At 34.6% G+C, this 13,651-nt stretch overlaps 1 protein-coding gene across 2 annotated transcripts in view; it reads left to right on the forward strand.

The window, feature by feature from the left end:
- Window positions 1-905: 905 nt before the first annotated feature.
- The window catches only part of LOC141396382 (uncharacterized), an 84,882-nt gene continuing 72,136 nt past the window's right edge, over window positions 906-13,651 (forward strand). Inside the window, exons 1-2 of one of the 2 annotated variants that reach the window (XM_073971808.1) lie at window positions 906-2,111; window positions 2,783-3,064. The gene's annotated coding sequence lies outside the window, so the exon portion shown is untranslated. Of the gene's footprint in view, window positions 2,112-2,520; window positions 3,065-13,651 lie in introns of those variants that run through there. The other variant, XM_073971809.1, reaches the window with a different exon arrangement.

Raw genomic sequence — 13,651 nt, forward strand, 5'->3', positions numbered from 1 at the left:
TGGGTACTGAAGGATGTACTTTTTATGTACAAAGCGGATATAATGGCCAGGATTTGCGATGGAATCGGGTAGACTTAAAGACAACAAACGATTTCGCACTGTATTATAACTGCCATGAAACTTAACATGAGACAGGTATTGGATTTATGGTAAATCTGAGGCTTAAAACCCCGCTCGATGAGAGAATTGTAACAATCCGTATAAAAGCAAAGTTCCTTAACATATGTATGTAAGTCTCATCATCGCCGAAGAGAAAGATACACAAATCAAGGATATTGTTATGGAATTAGATTTAACTAATCTCCGTGTAGACGTACATACATATTTCGAATTTTGAGCAACTTTTAACGTATTTTATGCATGTGCAGTCTGTCGAACACAATGCGATATCACATTTGTCATAGTAGAAATACTCAGGAAATGTGGTTAGAATTTTACTGAGGAAATTTGGAATCCCCAGAAAATGTGATGTTCTGGCCAGGGATTGAACCACATGCCTAATGAGCACATAGCACTGCATCATTTCGTTAGCCTTCTTTCAATCATTCATATTTTTTCCATCCCTGGCTTTGGGGGCACAGCAACGGCAATTGACAGTAGCAACAACAATTCACGTTTCTTGCAAACACACACACACAGACCTAAGGATGTTTTTCCTCTATACTCGCAATCACACACACACACATGAATACACATAGAAATGGTATTATTTGTTGTTGCTGTTGTTAGTAAATTGTAGTACATTTTGTTGTTTATGGCGAAATGGCGAAAGAGGGAGCGAATGAATCCTGGTTGGCTGGCGACTGAGACGTCAACAACAACGATGGGTGGCAAATAAACTTTCGTTTCGTTTTCGCACATACTGACAGCAACTTTCAAACCAACCATAAATAAAAAACTTTTTCATTCCGACGACTGCGAAAACGGCGAATGACACGAAATACCGAAAGAAAAAATTCACGCTAAACGGTAAATACAACCGACGACCAGCCAACAGCCATAAAGAAAAAGTCCTTTTTTAGTTGGCTGCTCCGAGTAAACTGTGCGTGTGTGCGATTTTTTTCCAATACGAAATGAAATTTCAATAAAAATTAATTATCAATTAATAAAAATAACGGTAAAAAGTGTGCTTAAAAAAACAACAACACCGAATAATTGCCGAATATTGTGAATGGTGTGACAATTTTTAATAAGAAAAACGAGTTGTGAAAAGTGTAAAAAAGAAAGCTGGCTCTGGTGTATGTAGAGGTGTGTGTGTGGTGACATTTTAGGATAATTTTTAAAGAAAAAGTTTGGAAATATTTTTGTAAAGTATTCTAGAGAAATTCTCCAGAAGAATGGATTCATTGAATATTGCCACGTCATGAAACAGAAGCAGAATCTGCTGGAAAACTGCTGCTGAGTGTTCAAATTTCCGGTAACAGGAAATGGGCGTTGGATGATGGTACTCCCCAAGGAGTCTACATTCAAATGAATAAATTTTCTGCGAAAATTCAATACACAAGATTTTTGGAAATTCATAGAAGGAATTTTGCGAATCCAGTTTTTGAAAATTTTGGATTTTTCTTGGTTTGAATGGGGAGTGTTCTTGGTGAAAAAAGAATAACAAGGGAAAATCCGAAAAAGGCTGGAGGAAACAAATCTTCTTCATGGGACAAAGACGACAAAGAAATTTTGTACACACACACATCAATACAAGTACGCACTCAAACATACAAAATATCAAAGACCAAACAGCCATAGCCATATAGCCAGCCAGCCATCCATCCATACAGCTAACCAACAATAAGCGTAGTCTTCTTTCTCAGCAGCCGGAGTCGTTCGCGTTAAGCCATGTCGCGTATTGAAACGTCTCGCGGGTGTATATAGAGAAAAACGAACGAATATGAGTACAAAAAGTAAACGCAATCAATTACAATAACACAACAGTAACAACAACAACAAAAATCAGGCAGCGAACAAATAAAGTGTACTCATCGTTTCATCCGCATCCTTAGCAAGTTTGGTTGTAGTTATCGCCGCCGCCGTCGTGGTTTCTAACGTGTCCTCGCACACTAACTCACTCAAATCCAAATTGAATTCGCTGCAATGTGAGAAATGTGAAAATAACGGTAAAGGAAAATAGTCGAAAAAAACAACATTGAAACGGAATGTCAAACAAAATGAAATGAAAATCAAAGAATAACGAGTAAAAATAACAAGAAGAAGAAATTTCCAATAATGCTAGAAAAAAATAACAACAAACCCCCCTCCCACCAACAGGATATATCCTTCTTGGAACATAAATTCAATAAAACCTCTGTCTGACTCTCGCTCTCTTTCTCTTTTTGTAAGCAAAGTGCGTAAGTGAAAAGTTTGCAAAAACTCCAACTTCTTCTCAGAGAACGAGAGTCACAGAGAGCCAGCAAGTGTCCTTTCTCACCTTGCATACACACAGAGCATGTCAGTGGTGGTATTGTGAAAAGGGTGTTTTGATTTGTTGTATAGGTATGAAGGACCAGGAGGTGCACTTGAAGTTTATATTACAATTGAGAGTGTGAGGGTGTGTGTGGGCAAAGGCAACGCATACAATTTAATCACAGGAAGAAAATTTAAACAAGAAAATTTTGGTATTGTAGTGAAGTTTTGACAATATTCTTTTTTAATTTTCGTGAAAAATATTTTCAAAATTTTTTAAAAGAAATTTATAATAAAAATTCATTTAAAAAATATTTTGCATTCCCCTTCCAATGGCTGATAATAACAAAAAATAAACAAACCCCCTCCCAACCACAAAACAAAGTTTAAAGGAGAGCAAAAAAAGAGGAAAACAAAAATAAAAAATAAATTGTGACAGACACAATTATCATAAAAAATATTTTAAAATGAAATTCTATGAAAACAAGAGAGAAAATAAGTGAGAGAGAGAGCGTATGAAAAAGCCGCTCTATATGAGAAAAGTTTGTGTAAACAAAGTAATAAATTCTAAAGAATTATCACAACTAATTAAATAATAATAACAACAACAACAACATGAAAACAAAGTAAAAACACAATGTTTAAATAAAAGAAATTATAATAAAATGTAAGTGCTTCGAAGAAAATTAAATGATATTCCACAAAAAATATTTTTAATACAAAGAACGACAAGTGCCGTACATATTCACATTGTTTGTGTTTTGTAGTTTTTTGCAGTTCAAAAAGAAAAAAAGTTTTTAAGGCTAAATTCGTATTTCACCGGTCATTTAATATGAAAAACATGTGAAAAGTTTTTAACTTTCATTATTTTTTCCTTATGATTCCTTAAGATTCCAATTTGAATTTAGGATTTTTTTAAAGTATAGAAGACCCAAACGACAAACACCCTAGTTGGATTTTGTTGTGTCAGATCCGGCTTTGATATTATGGCCATGGTTAAATATTGACTTTTTAAAACAAATCGGGGCTATATATCTGAAAGCAATGGGAATCTTCTTCTGGCCTCTGAAGCAAATTTGTATATGAGGGCAAGAATAAAGTATTTGGAGAAACAGTGAACTCGAACAACTACAGTTATTGCCTCAAATTTTAAAATATATGTATATAAAAATTCCACAATTTGTATACATTTCGCACATATCTCCCAAACTTAAATACAGTATAATCTCGATAATCCGGACACCACATGTTTTGGTGGTGTCCGGATTATCGAATTGTCCGGATTACCGAGTAGTTACAAAAAACACTCAATTTTGTGTTTAAATTATAAATAATGCAACATTTGATCAATATAAACATTTTATTTAACATTAAATATACCGTATGTTAAGATTTTATGCCTGGGTTCGATTCCCTGGTGAGAAAACATCACATTTTCAACGGTGGCAAAAATACTGCTCAATGTGATGTTGGTAAAATTTTCTCAGAAAATTTGCAATTTATCTAGAAGTGGTGTCGTAAGACTCGCTGCTGGGACTCTTCTATAAAAAGTAGGTCCCTTCTCATTGAGCTAATATGGATCGGGATGCACTCAATAATATGAGAGAAGTATCCCTTGTCCCTTCGGAGATGTTTTTAGTAACATATGTATATAAAATTTCGAATGACTTTAAACGACAAGATTTGTTACCCAGAAGTTAAAAAAATTATTGAAAAAAATTCCTTCCTAATATTCTTTTAGAAAACCCCTTGAAATATTTAGCAAATAAAATTTGGAACTACTTTTTTAGGCTTGAGGATAGTAGATTGGCAAATTTACATTTTTAAAACATTTTGGACCCTTTGCTTTTCTATTTCTATAACAGAGCTGCAAATTTGGGAATATATTATTGTCATCTGCCACATTTTCACGCAATTTTAGGATAAATAGCTAGACAAAAGCATCATTCGGACGATTTTCTCTACAAATTAAACCAACCTCTCGCTAATTAGAACCCAAAAAAACTCTAAAGAAAGTTGTTTTTTTTTTTTTGCCTTATTAAAGTGATATTTTAATTAATTCTCTTTCGAGTTAAGCTGTTATGGCCTAAGAGGTACTTGGTAAATTAGGATTTCTACAAATTAAGTTCGAGCATTATCTTGCTTTTGGCTTTTTAAGCCACTTAAGTCAAATTATATTCGGCACTTCACGTTGCAAATACCACTCTTAGGGCGCACCTTCAAAGATAAGACTAATTTTTGCTCACAACGAATGAATTTTGCATAGAATTTATTTTTTATTAATAAAAAACCAAGTAACCACTGCAAACAATAAAATGAATAGCAGAAATAACTCAATGTAGAAGAAAATGAATGAGTGCCGGATTATTGAGGTAAAAAATTGCCATGTGTCCGGATTACCGAGTCTACAGTGTAAATATTTTTAGTGTCCGGATTAACGAGTGTCCGGATTATCGATACTATACTGTATTTATACCCTACACCACTATGTGGAAAGGGTATTAGAAGTTTGTTTTGGGAAAAATTCGTAGATCCCCAATGTGGTATACCAATATTCATATCTCGATGAGATAAGGCGATTTTGAGATGTGTGTCCGTTCGTCCGTCTGTCCATTTTAAATTGTAATCAAACTCCAGGCCGCAATTATGAACCGATCGTGACCAAATTTTGCATGGAGGTCGAGTTCAGACCAGAATAGACACCTATTGTTATTAGCGATGATCATGAGATATTTAGCGGGTGGAATGGACCAAAAAACAAACTTTTTAACCGATTTTGTAGCTGCTCTGTTGCTCGGTCGCAATAATAGTCCGAAATTTTAAATAAGGTAAAAGTATATTACAAGGAAGAAGTTTGCAATTTGAAATGGTGATCAGATAAGATTAAGAGGGTTAAATGGACCAAAACTTTTGTGTGAAAATTGTGAAAATTTATTATATACAGTTTATATCTTTAATCCTGGAAGACACATTCCGGGCAAGTAAGTTATGCTTTAAAAATGAGCTCTTGACCTTTCTATTGATGCCAATTGTGTTGGTGTACGTGATGAGATAACAAAGTTACAGCCTAATATATCCAGTTATTTGTTTGTAGTATAATCATATAAACACGCTAGAGGTCGCATTTAAAGCTCAATAGTCACGAAATTTTGCACGAGGTAAGAGTTTAGGTCAAGAAGATGCCTGCAATTTTGTATAATGATCCGACATTATTTAGCGAGAAATGGACCATTATTTTGTATGAAAAATGTCAAACTTTTATTTTTGGTCCATATTTTAATTCCTGGAGGGCATAAACCTACATATGGAAAAAGAACTACTGACCTTTCCCCAGATGCAAATTCCAAATAATGTGTCTGCTACATAGCGGGCCTACTGCCTATTATATAAAATGCTTAGTGTAGAGAATCATATTTTCCTCCGATGCTACAAATTTGCAATAATAGTCTGATCTGCTCGAAATTTTAAGTAAGTGTGGGTTTACGACGAAGAAGAAGCTGCAATTTAACATGATGATCAGATAATATTTAGCGGGTTAAATGAACCAAAACTTTTGTGTAAAATTTGTATTATATCCTGAATGACAACGTGAGTTATATTTAACCTTTCATTGATGTCAATTATGTTGATGTAGGTGGTCAGATAACAGAGTTACACCCTATTATATACAAGGATATCACAGTTTTAATTGTGTTCAGTGTAATTACATTCACGCTAAAGGGCGCAGTTATAGTTCAATGCTGACAAATTTATGCACGAGTTAAGAGTTTTGATTAAGGAAGATACCAATAATTTTGGATAATGATCGGATGATAATTAGCGGGTAAAATTAACCAAAACTTTTGTGGGAAAGATATAAAAATTTAATTTTGGCTCCACATTTTAATTTCTGGGGGAAATATTCAGACAATTTACAAAAACGAAACTAGAAAATCAACACGTGACCTCTCTCTTGATGCAAATTATATCAATGTTGCAGTTAGGTAACGGAAGCACTGTCTAACATATAAATGGGTTGTTTCTTTATTGTTTTGGTTTGCTTGTAACGAACTACATTTATTTGCTATGCTACAAAATGTCGAGCGAAATTCCCACAATTTAAATTGATGCAAATTGCAATGATATACTAGTCTTGAAATTTTTGTGCTACCTTTGGTCAAAAGTAATGTAATACCTAAAAATTTGTCGTTTTTTCATTAGGAGATTGGGTAAAAATCAGCGAAAACAACTTCTCAATGTTTTTCGATATATTTTTCTTTATGTATGTATGTATATTAGGCAGGGGCGATTTGAAAACCTTCATGGGCCCTTCGCGTTTCTTATTCCTGGGATTGAACTGAGCAAAAAAGTCCACTGGACCCTATATCTACCGTGAAAATCGAGCCTCCCGATTTTGACTTTAAGTTTTTTATTGACGTTTTTTGGATATTTTGGCATATAACAGCCAAACCATTGAGATTTTCGATCCAATACAAAGACAAACATTGTAGCCAAGACAGTAATTGAAAACGGACACAAACAGCCAGATCGACTCAGCTCGTCGAGACAATCATTTTGGTATATATAAGTATGGGTCTACGACCATTATTTCGATGCGTTACAAATTTTTTGGGCAAAGCCAACTTATAATACCGTCCCCACATAGTGGTGTAGGGTATAATAATGTGGTGAAACCCAAAATGGGAGAATAAACTGTTGGTGTGAACTATATTTAAAATACGCGTTGTAAAAGATACGATAAAAATACCGCTGAAACAACATGAAATAATCATTTTAGAGTTTCAGCATTGCCTAAAGAATTGCTGAGAACATTATTTGGAAAGTTTTGCAAAAGGTTACTTGGTTCAACTCCCAATAGTTTAGCTGATACCGACCAGAAATTATGTAAAATGTTCTATATTTGATCGATTTTGATGCCCTAGATGGAGTTTTTCTTATATATAAGTTCTACTAGTTTAGCGCTACAATATTTACAAAGACAGCAAGGCTAAATTCCTATTCGTTTCTGAGATAAAGGCCCGATAAATGCAAACAACGGTTTAGAAGAGGCCATAAAATCTGGATTGGACAGGACAAAATTCTACTAGGGTTTTTGTAGTCTCAATATGTACATACTTTTACAAAATGCATATTAGAAGTTGTTTGTATTTTCAGTGTTGCATAGTTTTATTTTTGATACTTACCACGCCACAAACATTTTGAAATCAAGAAAAGACTAAAAGCCTCGGTGCATACGCAACTGGACTTTCTTTATTCTTTTGCGAGGCCTTAGGGCCAGAATTTTGCGTTACTTTATAAATGAACCGCATTGTCCCAGTGTGAGCTTCTATATCTCAAAAATGGTAAAACGTACGAAAATATTATAAATGTCAATCTGGTAGAGAATTTTCACTGCTACTACATTTTCTCTAGTCCTATTTCGATAGGACTTGCGGTTTCCAAGCAAAAGCGTGAAAACCTAAAAAACCCTAAAAATGTGAACTTTGGCCGCGATTTTTGATTTTTCTCATCTATGAACATTGTAGTTTCAGAATCCGCAAAAACTTCCCAGGTGTAAGTACCTTCTATTTAAAGTTGGTTCAGCCGCACAGTGAATATGAGCCAAGGGAACTAACTGATGTAAAATTTTCTAAACGTTCCTAGACATGTTCTTAAACTGCACATTTGCGAAAATTTTTGAGATTTTTTGAGGAGTACTCAAAGGAGTGGATCCATATTGTCGAACTTGATTTAAATATGAGAGGAATATTAGGATAAACAACAAGTATGGGCTTGCCCCTCAGAATATTTTACCGTTTTATTAAGGGCCGCGAGCACGAATTGATGCAAAAAAGTCCAATCAATTTATATGAGATGCCGGAAGGAGTAAGCCGATATAGTTCATATTCAAGCCAGATATACATGGAGAAAAAAATCGGCAAACAAATAATATGTTTGGTTGCAAATATATAATATGTTTAGATCCAAATACATTATTTGTTTGCAACAGTCCCTAACATGACATATGTTTGGATCCAAACAAATGTTATATTTGGATCTAAACATATTATTTGTTTGCAGAATTTTCTTCTCCGTGTAGTTAGAAATTAACGAATATACAAAAAATAAACAAAATATAGTCTTTTTCTGAACAAAAACTGGGTGAATGCACAAAACGACCACGAAAACGTGACAAATTCGATTAGTAGGCAATGAGAGCCGTACCTAAAATTTTCTGAGCGCCATTTTTGCAGAACATTTCGTACCTGAAAAACGTCATCATGTGGTACTTTTATAGCGGCTCTTAAAAAATGGACGAAAAGGACATTGAAGGAAGCGAGTTAGAAGGTCGAAGTGCTCTACGAAAATAATCCTCATTGGATTTGACTGAAGACCTGTCATCTCAAAAATAAGCTAAAACAGCAGTGAACAAAGATATAAGGCTTATTCCTGATTGCTTACAGGGTCTCTAGCAAAAACTTCATCACGCCATAACGCGGAAGTTCGACTCACGGCGGATCTGTCCTTCGGGGTTCTAAATATACTCACCAAGGGCTTTTATCTCCAAAAGGAATTATCTCTGCCACAAAATTTGTGTTCACAGTGTTATCATTTGAAAGAACATTCGATGACATTTATTGTTTGGAGATTATATTTAACAAATATTGGCCGAGTCTACGTCTCAGGTGGTCCATCCGCTGAGTCCAATTTTCAATGACTCGTTCAAGCTTTTCGACTGGTAACTGGCGAATGGCACGTCTGATGTTTTCCCCCAAGACCGGAATCGAAGCGGCTTTATCCGCATACAATTTTGACTTTACATATTCTCACAGGTAAAAGTCTAACGGAGTTATATGAGACGATCTTGGTGGCCAATCGACTGGTCCAAAAAGTGCTCACCGAAGTGTTCTTTGATTGATGCAGTTTTGTTGAAACCAAATGTCGCCGAGATTACGAGCTTCAATTTCATACATCAAATAGACGGTTATCACGGCGCAATAACGGTCGCCATTGACGATGAAGTCCTAACCGGCATCATTTTGAAGAAATAGGGTCCGGCGATTCCGCCGACTTGAATCTCTTTAATTTGCTCTTCTTATAAGTTGGTTTTTGTCAAAAAGTTTGTAACGCATCGAAATAATGGTCGCAGACCCATACATATACATATGTATGGGCAATATTTTTGAAATATAACATAGTTGAAGCCAAGGTTTAGCCTTTAATAACTCGCGAAATGTGGTTGAATATTATACAAATTAAACGCTTTCGGATAAAATGAAATGTTTTTAGACTTGGCAAAAAATATTGGCTTTAAAAGTTAATTTGCGTGGAAGCTGTGGCTACATTTATGTTAAATAATGGGTAAAAATGTGTTGAAGCCAACGTGTCTTTTTTGTTTTCTCTCGATTTGTGATTAAACCACACTTTTCATGATTTTCCCGTCAAAGTAAAAGTAGAAGGCAACTACATAAGGATCGTCTCACTAGTGTATAACTTCTCAAAATTTGATTTTAAGTGTTGTTTGAAATTTTCTTCTAATTTCGTTCCGCAAACAGGGTTTTCAAGAAATAGTATATAGGATTATAGAACTCGCGATTCTGAGCTATTTGATATATGTGTCGTGAATGTAGCCTACACAGCTTCACAGAAATCTGCATCCAAATACGAAAATTTTGTGCGAACTTTTTTCTAAAAATCATATTTTTCGGGCCTAATTTTTAAATCTTTACTCGTGAAATTCCATCTACTAAAACGCGAGATACGAGAAATTCCAAGGTAGGAAAATCACATAAAATTGTTTTCGAAAATATCGCGCATTTTATCGCGTATTCTGGGGGCCGTTTCCACTGCAATGAAAAAACTAGTGCAGCATCTTCGTTTTTGTGGAAACAGAGATTTAAAAACTTCACTGATAAGGGAGCTATATTAATTTTATCCCAAAAATAGTGTGTGATGCTACATCCACGGTTCCTGATTGATCGCCTTTAAATAGATATATATCGATGTAGACTTTCGTAGCGACACTGAAACCGGATGCGGAACAAAATTTATTGTACCGTGCGCAAATTAGAGATGTTTTATAGGTTTTTTAATGCTTAGATGCAGCCGATGCTACATCTAAGCATCCAAGTTATATTTCGAAAAATATTTACAAATTAAAAGATATGGTCTTGCTGTACATGAAAATCGCATGCAGACAAAACGATTTTGATAAAAAATTTCGCGATTTACACATATTTTAATAATGCATCTAAGTTAAAGCGGTTTATTTGAACTCTATTTTCGTTTAAGAAGTCTAATAATTTATTTCATCAACCCGATAACTTTTTTCAATGGGAAATCTTCTAAGTGAATGCAGATAAAGCAAAATCCGCCCATTTTCTTAGGAGTTTCAAGAAAAATAGTGCTCCTATAGAATTTTTCAAATATTTGCAACTCTAGAATGCATGTGAAAACTATTATTCTAAACCAACATTTGTTTTTTGTAACACAGATATGTATGTGCTTATTTTGGCTATAATGTTCTAACTACTATCCCGATGATTATAAGTTTGGTCTCACCTGATTCCCCGTTGAGTCTTTATTTAAAACTGTTATTTTTTGTAATTTTTGACGGGTAAATGGACCTATATTTTCAAAAAATTCGCATTACATTTAAGATTTTGTAAATTTTTTGTAAATTCCGCTAATGCTGAGTAACATTTTACAAATATTATGCAATCTACTTAATGACGTCACTTCGTGATAACTTTTTAGTGACAATTGTGCTCAATAAAATAATTAGCGTTTTTAAAATATTTTTTTCTTAAAAGCAGAAATAAAACCGCGATAACATTTGTCCGCAACAACCAAAAATTTGCTCGCGAGCGGATTTGTACTGGGGAATTTTTTCTTAACCTATGTACCAAAAATCGTTAATGTAGCGCGAAAAGAAAAAAAATTCATGTTTTTGGAAATGGAATATGAAATAATTGGCAACATTTCCCATATACCAAAAATTAATGTCTCGACGAGCTGAGTCGATCTGGCTATGTGTGTCCGCCAGTCCGTCTGTCCATCTTAACCTTGTAATCACGCTACAGATCGCAATTTTAATCCAATCGTCACCAAATTTTGGGTGTTGATGAAGGTCACAGAGCCTATCGATTTTGGTGATGGTCGGATAATATTCAGGGGTCGGAATGGACAAAAAACTTATTTGGAGAAAAAGTCAACATTTTATTTCAAAGCGAATATCTCCGCTTCTATATGGGGTATATCAAAAACAAATACTGCTAATGAAAGTAGAAAATATCACCTTTGCAACGATGTGAAGTAGGTTGTCGTAGGTGGTCAAACAAGAAGATATCGCAATAGCCGCTAATAGAATAATAATGACGAATATCACAGCTTTGGTTGGGGACCATCCAAAAACAAAGTAGAAAATCCCATCTTTACAATGATGTAAAGGAGGTTGACATAGGTGGCCAAATAACGGAGATATCGCAATAATCGGTAATACATCCCATTTTTCCATTTTTTTGTAATCAATCGGATAGTCACGAAATTTTGGGGGTTAATGGGGGTTCTACAGAGGGAAAAACCTATTGATTTTGGCAATGGTAGGACATTATTCAGGGGTCGGATTTTGAAATAAAACCTATTTGGAGAAAAGGCCAACGTTTTATTTCAAAGCGAATATCTCTCTTCTGTAAGAGGTATATCGAAAGCAAAACCTGGCAAGGAAAGTAGAAAATATCACCTTTACAACAATGTGAAGTAAGTTGTCATGGGTGGTCAAACAACAGAGATATCGCAATCGTCGGTGCAATCACACTACAGGTCGGAATTTTTATCGGATTCTCTCGAAAAAAGCCTATTGATAGTTGGCGTACATCCCAATTTTCCATTTTTTATTTGAGTTGTACTGACGATGCACTTAAATGTGTTTCAACAAAATTGACCTGTATTAATGAAGACATTCAGAGCAAAGGCGCTAAGCTATCCCAATTTTAATATTTTGAATTTCACCAGTCAAAAGCTTATGCACAGGGGTAGTGGTGTAGGGTATCACATAGCCGGCCCCGACCCGACTATAGCCTTGGCTCACTTGTTGCTTCTTTACATATCAATAAAGCCATAAATGTGCCTCATCACTGAACAAAATTAGTCTCGAAACACACTCCCCAATAACGCGAATTTTCACAATAAAGTTGAACGATTTGTAAAGGTTGTAGAGACGTAAGCTTTTCCATGATAAAATGTCAAACAGTACTAAACAAAAATAATATGAACACGTGACACGACTTACGCGTGATCTGCCAAAAAAAAGACTGTTGAAAAAAAGTCTTCTTGTTGGATCACCCGTTAGATAATATTATATTTTCAACGTTTGTTAAAACCATCATCCCAGTATTAGATTACATTCCCTGCGTATTTCAGACATGCATAAATTCTCCCAGAAAATATCTAAAAATATAATCGATTTGTACCCACTTACATATCGTCACCATAAATGCCGGAAGACGCAACCCACAAAACTAAAACTTTACTGGAGAAGCAAAAAAACCATATAAAATGAAAACGGTGTTATAAAATATCGAAAAATTTTAGTATGGTGTTTTAAGACAGCGAAAAGATATATATTTTTGGAAAAAAAATTTTCCGAATTTCAGAAGCTGTGTGGGTTACGTCTTGGTATTGTATTTTTCTGAAATGCCAAAAGACTTAACCCACAATTTATTGAGTATACATGTAAAGAAACTAGTATAAATGAAAAAATATAATCAAATTAGAACTGACTTATTGGCCTACGCGGCTAAACGAATTTTAAACTAGCAATCTGAAGGTGTTGGGTTCAATTCCCAGTCTTAACGGCGATATTTCAATGGACCACAATTAGGTGAACTGTCAATTCCAACCAGCACTACAATTACTTATAATTTCAAGTGTTTCCGGTCAACGTCTCATAAGACTTGCCACGTACATTAGTTTTTGTTGTCATTTGTCTTCAAAATAACCACTTACTTTTGTCCGTTTACCTTATATTGTTTTCATGTTTTTTGTTGTTCTTGTTCTTTAAATCATGGCATAGGTCGATCTTCAATTAGACAGTTCAATCACTTTTTTATTAAAACTTTCGACATTTTACCTAACCTGAGTTTTGGCTATGACATGCGCATAGGGGGAAATATAAAACCGATAATATTTTAATAATTTTTAAAACGGAATCACCATTCATGAGGTATCTGAGAGTCAAATTAAACATATGGAGAAATAATCGCATAAGAGGCGA

This window comes from Musca autumnalis, unplaced genomic scaffold, assembly GCF_047663935.1.
Source record: "Musca autumnalis isolate F117 unplaced genomic scaffold, ASM4766393v1 scaffold_3, whole genome shotgun sequence".
Classification (NCBI taxonomy): Eukaryota; Metazoa; Arthropoda; class Insecta; order Diptera; family Muscidae; genus Musca; species Musca autumnalis.